This window comes from Chiloscyllium plagiosum, unplaced genomic scaffold, assembly GCF_037043375.1.
Source record: "Chiloscyllium plagiosum isolate Xiang-an unplaced genomic scaffold, Cpla_swu_hap1 HiC_scaffold_3, whole genome shotgun sequence".
NCBI lineage: Eukaryota > Metazoa > Chordata > Chondrichthyes > Orectolobiformes > Hemiscylliidae > Chiloscyllium > Chiloscyllium plagiosum.
Window position 1 is genome coordinate 10,158,638 of NW_028270141.1, and position 13,546 is coordinate 10,172,183.

Sequence of the window (13,546 nt, forward strand, 5' to 3'; positions counted from 1 at the left end):
TTTTGGGTTGGATATTAAACCAAATCACACTTTTTTTTCCAAGATGTTTCAAAAAGGCAAGAGATTTCTTTGGTATCCTAACCAATATTTATGCTTCAACAAATGCTGCTAAAACAGATTATCTGACTATTAATTTCACTGCTGTTTGTTTGACCTTGGTGTACATACATTATTGACTCAATTTACTTGCATTACAACAGCAGATACAATTAACATCAGCTTAGCTTATCTTAAGGTTATGAAAAAAGGCCTGGATATAAGTCCATGACTTTAAGGATTAAAGTAAAGCTCCTTGCACTTGCTTTCTTTGCTGCAAATTCAGGACATCAAATTCTTATTTGAAACTTCCAATATTCATTACAACAAAATGCAAAATTGACTAATAAATCTCAATACTAAAAAATTGTTCGTTGCAAAAATGACAGATCTGCCTAGTGTTATTATATCCTTATTGAAATGATTGAGTGTAAAGAGCCATGGTCAATGAAATGCATTTTTATGTTGAAATTAATCAATCAGCAAAGTTGTCAACAAGTTCCAATGCAAAATATATTTAAATTGCTTTAAAAAGTGAAACTGATGAAGATCTGATAATTTTGCAATAGATTAGGTATGACAGCTTGGTTGTGATGATCATATCCCAAAGGGATTCACTGAGGCATTCTCTGAAAGAAATGGACAACAAACGAAAGAAGGAGCAATCACGTGACATGATTAAAATCCTGGTCGAAGGGCTGGGATTCAAGGAAGACATGAAAGGATGAGGAAGGGGGGAAGGAGTAGAGTATTTAAACAGTGAACTCCAGAATGTAGTGAAATAGTGGTATGAAGGTTGGATCACCCCACAAAACCACAGACAAGATTTTGAGATTATTAAATGACTGAGGAGTGGGGGAGTGGGGTCAGGTCTTGGGAAGGGGGGCTCTTGAGCTGGAGACTGATTGAGAAAGAGAGAGGTAGTGGTGAGGTTTTGAAAGGATAACATATTCTTGTAAACTTTGAGGAGGGGAAGAAACAATTAGCACATGGTATTACCCAGTCTGTTTCTCCTCAAGGAGTCCCTTCAAAGTGGAGTTGCTGAAAGAAATCTTTTACTGATTGCTGGACTGATCCTAACTGCAAGTAGAGGTAATGGAAATGCAGCATCAGGCAAGAGACATGGCTCCCCCATTCAGAAATGCAGCAGCAAAAACCTTCTTAGTGAAGCTCAATAGAGAAGTGGTAATTCCTCAGGAAAGCAGGTAGTTCTAGAAGCTAATCCTGAGAAGGCAAATAAAGTAACTGGTCAGTAAAGTCAATGCCTAATATTGGAGCCTGACAATCTGTCATTACTGCTGCAAGAGATTCTCAGACTTTAGGTGGGTGCTCACACTCAGCGAAACCATTTTCAAAGGGCACCTATCTGTATCTGAGCTACCACACTACTAACCTCTCATAATGCTTAATGTCACGCCTTCACCATTTACCCATCAGTAAACCCTGACACTCAGGACTCCTGCCTAACATCTGGAGAATCTACCCAACTCTCACACAGTTTGAAATGGTGTCAGCCACACTAGCATCTCTGAATGCCTGTACATTCCCTCCTAGGTAGACAGGCAGGAGGCTGGAAGAACACATCAAGCCAGGCAGCATCAGGAGGTGGAGATGTCAACGTTTCAGGTGTAACCTTTCTTCAGGAAACATTGACTTCTGCACCTCCTGATGCTGCCTGGCTTGCTGTGTTCTTCCAGCCTCCTGCCTGTCTATCTTGGATTCCAGCATCTGCAGTTTTTTTTTGTCTGTGCACATTCCCCATAGATACTCACAGTCAGTGTTACTCAAAACAGTGCAACACAATTTATAGCATGTTTTTTTCTCTTTGTCAGTTAAAAGTAGTTCATAACCATATAGCTGTGAAGCACAAACCTCCCTGTCTTGTCTCATAATCCTACCACTACCACATTACCTGTGCTCTTGCCCATCCACCAACCAGAATTGCTACATCATTGAAGGCGCAATAATTGGAAACTGGACATTAAGACTTTCAGTGTGATGATGCTGTGGCTTTAAGAAGTTATTTTACCTGTCTTTTCTTTTAAAGAGAGGCTGTAATGCAGAGGTGATGAGTAGTCTACCACAACCACTACAATAAACAACTTGGGGGGGGGGTCTTGGTGTTTTTTTTTAAAACACCCTGAAAGGGGGTGTGGCCAGCCCTCACATATTAGGATTTCTGAGTTTTTAGGTAGAAGCTATTGGGGTCTCAAAAGAGTTGGAAGCTTCAGTGAACGTCTTCTGGCTGTTACTGTCTCTGAATTTTCTCTTGGCGTTTTGTCCCTCCCAGATTGGAGAACTGTATGTGAGAATCTGTATCTGAATTTTCATTTTTGCCAAGGGGCGTGTTTATTGGATGCTACTATATTGAAACAGATTCAGAATAAAAGTTACCGTATCTATTATTCTGTTAAGTTTTCCAATAGAGTTAATTTATTCTAAATCCCTCTTTCTTTGGCTGTATTTTAACTACAGCGTTTAAATAAATTATGCTTTACTTAACATTAAGTAGTTTGACCAGTCATATTTGTTACAACATGGAAGTCAAACTCCTCTGTTAATTAAAACCAAACACCCAGAAAAGCTCACCTTGCCTTTCCTCGTAATCTGTTAAAATGTGAGGGAGTGACAGGCAACGCCTAAATTCTACTATTTAAAGAAAAATAATAATTTATTTTCCTAACAGAACACTAAACAAAATTATTAACAAACTGAACACTCTTTCCCCTAACTGAACATAATCCTACTAACATGCAGTTCCAATAGCACAATTATTAAATGTTACATTAACTTAATCTCAAGTCCACACAGTCTTTGTCTTCTCCACTGTCTTTAATCTTCCATCTGCTGATCTCTCTGGGTCATCCTCTTTCTTTTTACTGCAAGTATGGTTTACAGGAAAAGGTACCTTTAGGTATAGAGCATCTTCTAATTTCTTTAACAGCAAGATGTTAGATGGGCAGTTAGCTCTCTAGCTCTATGGCAGTTGCTCTACTGTTCGATGGCAGTTGCTCTGACCATTTTCCAAATGCCCCAGTTTTATAGCCCCCAACATTGTTGCCTGTCATTGTTCCAATGTTGTCAATACAATAAATTCAAACTCAATTGGGTTTTAGTATCCTGAGCATAATTTAAATTAATTGGTTAAATTTGAATTGTTGTCAAAACTGCAACCAAAACTCAGGGATCCATTTAACAGCCAATTGTTACATGTATCAATTTTGGTGCAGCTCGTCTCTCAGCCATTCTGTTCGAACAGCTGAGCCTGCGCTTCAGATTCACTCCAAAATTCAGAAAGCACTCTCTGTCTTAAAGCGAACATACACTCATTGACTTCATAACACATTGCATCTGGAACAGGTTCTTTACATTTGTCTTTAATAAATTACAAAAAGTTAAGGTCTGGGCTACCGTGTTAAAATATTCTGAGGGGATCTGGTCTAGTCCATAATATCAGGAATTCAGCGGTGTCCTGGAGGACATCTATAGACACTCCATGTGCAAGCTGGCAGTCTTCCACCAGCTGTCATGCAACCACTGGGGTAGCACTACATTGGAGAATAATGGCAGGTATGGGCATAATGAAGACTGGCACTAAGAGAAAGCATAGGGGTGAATTGTTCATTTGCTGTTCTGTGATTAGATGTGTTTTTTGATAGGATGTACTGAAAGGCTTTCCCGGTACCTTTTATAGCGGGGATTCTGATTTTGAGCCCAGTGTGCCATGGTTCAATGGGAAGGTGGAGTGCAGTAGAGCTATGGTAGTGAAAAGGAACCAGAGCTTAATTGGCATACCAGGTCAGGCCATCCAGACAAAGACGTTCTGATTACTTTGTTCTTCCTCCTCTTCTTCTTTCTATTCCTCTTCTCCCTGCTGAAGAGAATTTCTTCACTTCTGAGCTTTATTTCCATCTTCATGGCCTGCTGCAGACCCAGGAGCACAGCAAACTGCAGCCCCCATGCACCTTTCTGTTTGACTGGTCACCCAAGCCATCTCTCTATCTTGCAAGGATGACATCATTCCCATCAAATTCACCACAACACCTAAAAAAAATAGACACTTCCTATTACTTTTGGAAATTTTGCGCTGGAAAACATTAAACAAAGATCTTAGCTGCAAGTGAATATCTGGCCTTTTAAATAAACCTATTGGTGGTCGCCTTTTAACAGATAAATTCACGTCATGAGTGACAAATGAGTGTGGTCATGGACCTACTTGGTCCAAATTTGGGATAAATGCGTCAAATGAGATGGTGCAACTAGTATTCCTGATGAAGGGCTTTAGCCCAAAACATCGATTCTCCTGCTCCTCAGATGCTGCCTTTTCCAGCACCGCACCCTAGACTCTGATCTCCAGCATCTGCAGTCCCAACTTCCTCCTTGTATTCATCACAGTCTGTCAATCGGAGAACCTCCTGGTGCACATATAACGCATTCATGTGAGAAGTCCTGTCAGACCGGGGGCACAATGAGGATCACACTAGAAGCAGTCACACAATGGTGCCCAGCTCCATTGAACCAGCTCCAATAACAGCGCAACATTAAATTGTTTGGAAAGAGTAATAACTAAGACATGATACATTTGAATTTTCAAGTACAGAAAGACCCAGAAGTAATGAGGTACTCTAACTAAACCTCTTACTTAATCTAAAATGAATTCCTGTATTGTACAAGTGCAGAAAACATCTACTGAGGTTTCTGATTTCACACATGATTTGCCACTGTGACTGCTTTGGAATTGATTTAATTTGATACAAATTGACCTATTTTATAACTTCACTAAATAAAAGATGTTTCATTTCTTGTCAAAATATTGAATGCCAACTGACTAGTTAAAAATTACTTACTTTAAGCCTTTATTGAAATGAAAATGAAACATTAAAGAGAATTTGGAAGATTGTGAAATTTCAATACTTAACAATGTGAAACCAGAAATTGACATGTCAAACAGGAAACTAGGCCCGTCTTTGTACCCATCACCAAATTTGGCAGAAGCTGACTCCTGGATGGGATGCATGTGCTCCTGTTGGGATGCACTGTGAATTACTCAGTGATACCTGCTGGAATCCTGCACACATTTTCAAATTTCAAGCAATATATATTTCAAACAATATATTTGGGGTGGCACAGTGGTTAGCACTGCTGCCTCACAGCGCCAGAGACCCGGGTTCAATTCCCACCTCAGGTGATTCTCTGTGTGGAGTTTGCACATTCTCCCCGTGTCTGCGTGGGTTTCCTCCGGTTTCCTCCCAAAAATCCAAAAATGTGCGGGTTAGGTGAATTGGCCATGCTAAATTGCCCGCAGTGTTAGGTAAAGGGGTAAATGTAGGGGAATGGGTCTGGGTGGGTTGCGCTTCGGCAGGTCGGTGTGGACTTGTTGGGCCGAAGGGCCTGTTTCCACACTGTAAGTAATCTAATCTAATCTAATTACTTCCTTATACTAGTTTGAACAGAGCGGCGAGGAGAGAGGGCGGAGAGAAACGAGGGCTGCCAGGAAGGGTAAGTGTTTTTTTTAAAGTGGGTTAGATCTAAACCTGAGACCCTACACCGTAGGGCCACCCTCCCACTCACCTCCTCTAACCTTACTAAGAGTCTATAAACTCGGTAAGTTTTCAGGTTTTCTCTTTTTTTTTTCCCTATTCTTCTCTTCCTTGTTTAGTCCTGTGTAGGCTTTCAGATTAGTGGGGTATGGCTGACAGGGCAGTTGCATGTTCCTCCTGCAGAATGTGGCAGGTGAGAGACACAACATGTGTCTCTGCCGACCACATCTGCGGGAAGTGCACCCAACCCCAGCTCCTCGAAAACCGAGTTAGGGAACTGGAGCTGGAGCTGGATGTACTACGAATCATCCGGGAGGCTGAGAGAGAAACTGAGAGGATGTACAGGGAGGTGGTCACTCCCCAGACACAGGATAAGGACAGCTGGGTTACAATCAGGGGGAGGAAAGGGAACCGACGGTCAGAGCAGGGATCCCCTGTGGCCATTCCCCTCAACAATAAGCATACGTTTTGGATACTGCTGGTGGGGACGACCTACCAGGGGAAAGCCATAGTTGTCAGGTCTCTGGCACTGAGCCTGGCACTGTGGCTCAGAAGGGAAGGGGGGAGAATAGTGGTAGGGGACTCAATAGTTAGATGGATTGACAGGAGATTTTGTGGTGAGGAACAGGACTCCCGGAAGGTATGTTGCCTCCCTGGTGCCAGGGTCTGGGATGTAGCTGATTGGGTTTACAAGTTTCTGAAGGGGGAGGGTGAGCAGCCAGAAATCGTGCTACATATTGGCACCAATGATATAGCCAGGAAAGGGATTGAGGATCTGAAAGTGACTACAGAGAGTTAGGATAGAAGCTGAAGAGCATCACAAGTAAAGTAGTCATCTCAGGTTTGCTACCGGTGCCACGGGACAGTGAGATGAGGAACAGTCAGCGAGTGCAGCTTAACACGTGGCTGTGAGCCTGGTACAGGAGGGAGGACTTCAGATACCTAGACCATTGGGATACCTTCTGGGGAAGGTGGGACCTGTACATGAAGGACGGGTTGGTCCTGAACTGGAGGGGCATAAATGTCCTGGTTGGGAGATTTGTTTGTGTGGTTTGGGAAGGTTTAAACTAGTTGGCAGGGGGGTGGGAACCAGAGCTACATATCTGAGAGGGGGTAGATGTAGATGGGGCAGTGACAGGATGTAGAGAATCTAGTGGGAAGGTTTTCACGTGATGAAATAAAGGGATCGGTTAAATTGTGTCTGCTTTAACGCAAGGAGTGTCAGAAATAAGAGTGACAAACTTAGAGCATGGATCAGTACTTGAGACCATGATGTTGTGGCCATAACGGAGACGTGGGTTTCACAGGGGCAGCAATGGCTGCTTGATGTTACAGGGTTTAGAACGTTTAAAAAGAACAGGGAAGGTGAAAAAGAGGAGGGGTGTAGCATTGCTAATCAGAGAGCGCATCACAGCTACAGAAACGAAGGTTGGTGAGGAAGGTTTGTCTACTGAGTCAGTATGGGTGGGAGTTAGGAACAGCAAGGGAGCAGCGAACTCATTGGCAGTTTTCTACAGACCCTCTAATAGCAGGAGGGAGATTGAAGATCTCATAGGCCGGCAGATTTTGGAAAAATGCAGATGCAGCAGGGTTGTCTTTATGGGTAACTTTAACTTTCCCAATGTTGACCTGAACTTCCTTAGTGCAGATGGTTTGAATGGAGCCGTTTTTGACACCTGTGTTCAGGAGGGTTTCCTTACTCAGTACGTAGACAGGCTGACAAGGGGAGAGGCCATTTTGGATTTGGGGTGCTCGGCAATGAGCCAGGACAGGTGTCAGATCTCGTGGTGGGAGAACACTTTGGTGACAGTGACTACAACTGCCTCACATTTACCATAGCCTTGGAGAGGGAAAGAAGCAGTTACCAGGGGAATATATTTAATTGGGGAAAAGGAAATTATGACACTATCAGACATGAGTTGGGAAGTACAGAATGGAGCAATTGTTCCACAGAAAGGGCACAACTGAGACTGTTTAAGGAGCAATTGTTGTGAGTGATGCACAAATTTGTTCCTCTGAGACAGGCAAAAAGGGGTAAGATTAAGGAACCTTGGATGACAAGAACAGAGGAGCTTCTCGTCAAAAGTAAGAAGGCAGCTTACGTAAGGTGGAGGAAGTAAGGATCCGGCACAGCTTTACAGGATTACAGGTTGGCTAGAAAGGAGCTCAGAATTGGACTGAGGAGAGCCAGGAGGGGCCACAAAAAAAGGCTTGGCAAGAAGGATTAGGGAGAACCCAAAGGCGTTTTACTCATACGTGAGGGATAAGAGAATGATCAGGGAGAAGGTAGGGCCGATCAAGGATAGCGGAGGGAAGTTGTGCGTGGAGTCTGAGCAGATAGGGGAAGCTCGAAATGAGTTGTTTGCTTCGGTTTTCACTAAGGAAAGGGACCTTGTTGTGAATGCAAACTTTGAGAAGCTGGGAAACAGGCTTGAACTGGCCAAGATTGATAAAGTTGGTGTGCTGGAAATTTTGGCAAACATTAAAATTGATAAGTCCCCAGGGCCAGACCACATTTATTCTAGGTTGCTCCGGGAAGCGAGAAAGGAGATTGCTAAGCAGCTGGCAAAGATCTTTGCTTCGTCACTCACCACGGGAGTCATACCGGAGGATTGGAGGGAGGTGAATGTTGTTTCTCTTTTCAAGAAGGGAATAGGGAAATCCCTGGCAATTACAGACCAGTCAGTCTTACGTCTGTGGTCAGCAAGGTTTTGGAAAGAATCCTGAAAGATAGGATTTATGACTATTTGGAAAAGCATAGTGATTAAAGGCAGTCAGTATGGCTTTGTGAGGGACAGATCATGCCTCACAAATCTTACTGTGTTCTTTGAGGAGGTGACAAGACATGTCAATGAAGATCAATCAGTGGATGTGGTGTGTATGAACTTCAGCAAGGCATTTGATAAGGTTCCCCATGGTAAGCTTCTACCTCCTGCCCAAAATCCACAAACTGACTGCTCCGGCCGACCCATTGTCTCCGCCTGCTCCTGCCCCACCGAACTCATCTCTGCGTACCTTGACACCGTCCTGTCCCCCTTAGTCTAAGAACTCCCCACCTACGTTCGGGACACCACCCATGCCCTCCACCTGCTCCATGATTTTCGCTTCCCCGGTCCCCAACGCCTTATTTTCACCATGGACATCCAGTCCATGTACACCTCCATCCCCCATCACGAAGGACTCAAAGCCCTCCGCTTCTTTCTTTCCCGCCGTACCGACCAGTACCCTTCCACTGACACCCTCCTTCGACTGACTGAACTGGTCCTCACCCTGAACAACTTCTCTTTCTATTTCTCCCACTTCCTCCAAACAAAAGGAGTAGCCATGGGCACCCGCATGGGCCCCAGCTATGCCTGCCTCTTCGTAGGATATGTGGAACAATCCATCTTCCGCAACTACACTGGCCCCACCCCCCACCTTTTCCTCCGCTACATCGATGACTGTATCGGCGCCGCCTCGTGCTCCCACGAGGAGGTTGAACAGTTCATCCACTTCACCAACACCTTCCACCCCGACCTCAAATTCACCTGGACAGTCTCAGATTCCTCCCTCCCCTTCCTCGACCTTTCTATTTCTATCTCAGGCGACCGAATCAACACGGACATCTACTACAAACCAACCGACTCCCACAGCTACCTGGACTACACCTCCTCCCATCCTGCCCCCTGTAAAAACGCCATCCCATTCTCCCAATTCCTTCGACTCCGCCGCATCTGCTCCCAGGAGGACCAGTTCCAAAAACGCACATCCCAGATGGCCTCCTTCTTCAAGGACCGCAATTTCCCCCCCGACGTGGTCGACGATGCCCTCCACCTCATCTCTTCCACTTCCCGATCCTCCGCCCTTGAACCCCGCCCCTCCAACCGCCACCAGGACAGAACCCCACTGGTCCTCACCTACCACCCCACTAACCTCCATGTACAGCGCATCATCCGCCGCCATTTCCGCCACCTCCAAACGGACCCCACCACCAAGGATATATTTCCCTCCCCTCCCCTATCAGCATTCCGTAAAGACCACTCCCTCCGTGACTCCCTCGTCAGATCCACACCCCCCACCAACCCAACCTTCACTCCCGGCACCTTCCCCTGCAACCGCACGAGGTGCAAGACTTGCGCCCACACCTCCCCCCTCACCTCCCTCCAAGGCCCCAAAGGAAACTTCCATATCCGCCACAGATTCACATGTACCTCCATACATATCATCTATTGCATCCTTTGCACCCGATGTGGCCTCCTCTGTATTGGGGAGACAGGCCGCCTACTTGCGGAGCGTTTCAGAGAACACCTCTGGGACACCCGGACCAACCAACCCAACCACCCTGTAGCTCAACATTTCAATTCCCCCTCCCACTCCACCAAGGATATGCAGGTCTTTGGACTCCTCCATCGTCAGACCACAGCGAAACGACGGTTGGAGGAAGAACGCCTCATCTTCCGGCTAGGAACCCTCCAACCACAAGGGATGAACTCGGATTTCACCAGTTTCTTCATTTCCCCTCCCCCCAGCCTGTCTCAGTCAAATCCATCAAATTCAGCACCGCCTTCCTAACCTGCAATCTTCTTCCCCCCCCAGTCTGACCTATCACCCTCACCTTGACCTCTTTCCACCTATCACATTTCCGACGCCCCTCCCCCAAGTCCCTCCTCCCTATCTTTTATCTTAGCCTGCTGGACCAACTTTCCTCATTCCTGAAGAAGGGCTAATGCCCGAAACGTCGATTCTCCTGTTCCCTAGATGCTGCCTGACCTGCTGCGCTTTTCCAGCAACACATTTCCATCTCTGATCTCCAGCATCTGCAGACCTCACTTTCTCCTCAAAGCTCATTGATAAAGTCAGGAAGTATGGGATACAGGGAGATTTGTCTCTCTGGATTCAGAATTGGTTGGCTGACAGAAGGCAGAGAGTGGTTGTAGATGGATGGTATTCTGCCGAGAGGTCAGTGGTGAGTGGGGTCCCGCAGGGCTCTGTTCTTGGGCCTCTGCTCTTTGTCATTTTTATAAATGACTTGGATGAGGAGGTTGAGGGGTGGGTTAGTAAATTTGCCGATGACACAAAGGTTGAAGGTGCTGTTGATAGTATTGAGGGCTGTTGCAGGCTGCAGCTTGACATAGACAGGATGCAGAGCTGGGCTGAGAAATGGCAGATGGAGTTCAACCTGGATAAATGCGAAGCGATGCATTTTGGAAGGTTGAACTCGAATGCTGAATATAGGATTAGAGACAGGATTCTTGGCAGTGTGGAGGAACAGCAGGATGTTGGTGTTCAAGTAGATAGGTCCCTCAAGTTGCCACCCAAGTGGATAGAGTTGTTATGAAAGCATACGGTGTTTTGGCTTTCATTAACAGGGGAATCGAGTTTAAGAGCCGTGAGGTTATGCTGCAGCTCTACAAGACCTTGGGTGAGACCACACTTGGAATATTGTGTCCAGTTCTGGTCGCCCTACTATAGGAACGATACAGAGGCTTTGAAGAGAGTGCAAAGAAGGTTTACCAGGATGCTGCCTGGACTGGAGGGCTTGTCTTAAAAAGAAAGATTGACTAAGCTCGGACTTTTCTCTCTGGAGGGAAGGAGGAAGAGAGGTGATCGAGGTATACAAGATAATGAGAGGGTTGGATAGCGTCAATAGCCAGAGATTATTCCCCAGGGCAGGATTGAATGGCACGAGGAGTCATTGTTTTAGATATTAGGAGGGAAGTATAGAGGAGACGTCAGAGGTAGGTTCTTTACGCAGAGAGTTGTGAATGCGTTGCCAGCTGTGGTGGTGGAAGCAGAGTCATTAGGGACATTTAAGCGACTGCTGTACATGCACTTGGATAGCAGTGAATTGAGGGGTATTTTGTTTTAGATTAGGAATAACCTTCGGCACAACATCTGTGCTGTACTTTTCTATGTTCTTTGTTCTAGTTAGTATGTTACATGTGGAGATGGAGGTTATGTCCATTACTTCACCATTCCCCTACCATTTGTACTGGAGCCTATTCGAAGTCAGGTTGGGGTGGGGGCGGTGTGGTGTGGGGGAACAAGTGTAAATCCTTTGAAAGCTATTGAAGCAATTCACCTCATAAGCTATCAATTACACTTTTCCCTTTTGTAGACTAAGAATAGCCCCTACTCCTGACTATATATTTGATTTGAAACAAAAACAGAAATTGCTGGAGGAACTCAGCAGATGTGGCAGCATCTGTGGAGAGAGAAACAGAGTCCAGTGTCCCTTCTTCAGAACTTTAGATTTACCCCACCTGAAATAAAGACAAATGACACAAATACCATTGTCCTATTCCTTCAGCATCTTTCTTCAAACCCTATTTGTTTTCCTGTTGCTCTGTCTAGCAACATCAATCTTACTTTCCAAAGCAGGCTGCAAGATTTTAGCCATGGTTACCTCTGAGCAGTTGGGTGTTCCACCACTCCCATATCCAGCTCCACCCCTCCTCCTCTCCTCCCTGACCTGCCCTAACCTGTCCATCTTCCTACTCACCTATCCACTCCACCTTTCCCACTGACCAATCACAATAACCTCCCATTTGCATCCATTTATCACCATCCCACCTACCTTTGCCCCCGCCCTAACCCCCTCCCTCTATATACTTCTGGGGTCCCCTCCCCCTCTCCCCAATGAAGAATTTCGGCCCAAAATGTTGACTCTCCTGCTCCTTGGATGCTGTCTGACCTGCTGTGCTTTTCCAGCACTACATCTATTGACTCTGGCTTCCAGCATCTGCAGTCTTTATTGTCTCCAGGTTAAGCTTCTAACCAGGGTGTTAGGTTAATGCAGTCTTGAGAGTGTATTTTATTGTCATAGGAGCTGTTTTTCAGATGAGATGTTAAGCTGCCCTCCCAGATGTGTGAGAAGGATCTCATGATCCTATTACAAGGATGAGTAAAGGTCTACCCTCCTAATAATCTGGGCAATATTTATCGCTGCACCAATATCGCTGAAATAGTTTGTTGGTCAGGATTACATTGCTGCTTGTGGAACTTTGCACTGTGCAATTTGACACTTGTGCCTCACATTACAATAATGAACACATTCTTAATTGCCTGTAAAGTGCTTTGGGGTACAGTGAGGTTGTGAAAGACACTGTGCAAATACAAGCTCTCACTTCTTTCCATCAGTTGCTTGTGGTTTCAGCGTGATCCAAGCTACGGCAAATAGATTCACAAAGAAGAGAACCTTTTATCTTGAAGACTTGGCATGTTTGCACAACTGCTTTATCCAGAAATTTACTACCAGTTTTCCAAAAGGCAAACTTACTCCCTGCAGAAACCAAATATCTAGCTGTGCCTTCAACTGTACTTTTCCTTTCATTGTTTCCTATTTTTCTGCTCCTCGACTTGAAAGAGCACTTCCAGTATTGCCCCAAATTTGTTTTCTCCAATTTAATAAAAGTCAGCAGCAAATCTCAGCAATGCAGTGTTTCTCAAAGCACACGGCTGGGAGGGGAAGATCAGCCTTTGAGGGTTTTCAAGGAGAATCTCTCTGCTCTCGTGAAATCAGCTCCAACCAATTCATAACAACCACGCAGAAGGATTAATTGCATCACCCAGATGTTGTTTATAATTGTTTGGATGACGACACTGAATTGGTACAAATGCTGTGCATGCACCATCTGTTCCTATGCATCCCATTGTTACATTTTCCTTACCTATTTTATTGCCTGATTCTCACATTTCTGCAAAACCTTGTAAAGTAAAAGAAGTGTCAGATGCAGAGCAAGTTAATATTCACCACTTTCTACAGTGCAACTGCCAGCTCATCGCAAGAAGCAGAACTTGAGGCCTGCTGAATTTCAGCAGTGTAGAATGTGAATATTAATCACTCTTTCTATTTTTGAACATTCTGTAAATTAAGATGCTCCTGTTGCATAACATTTGCAGCTAATAGTGCAGTTTACAAAGAGAAGTACCTATCACCCCTGCTTGCACCCTTCTGTCAGAAACACTGAGCTGCTGAACAAATGGAACTG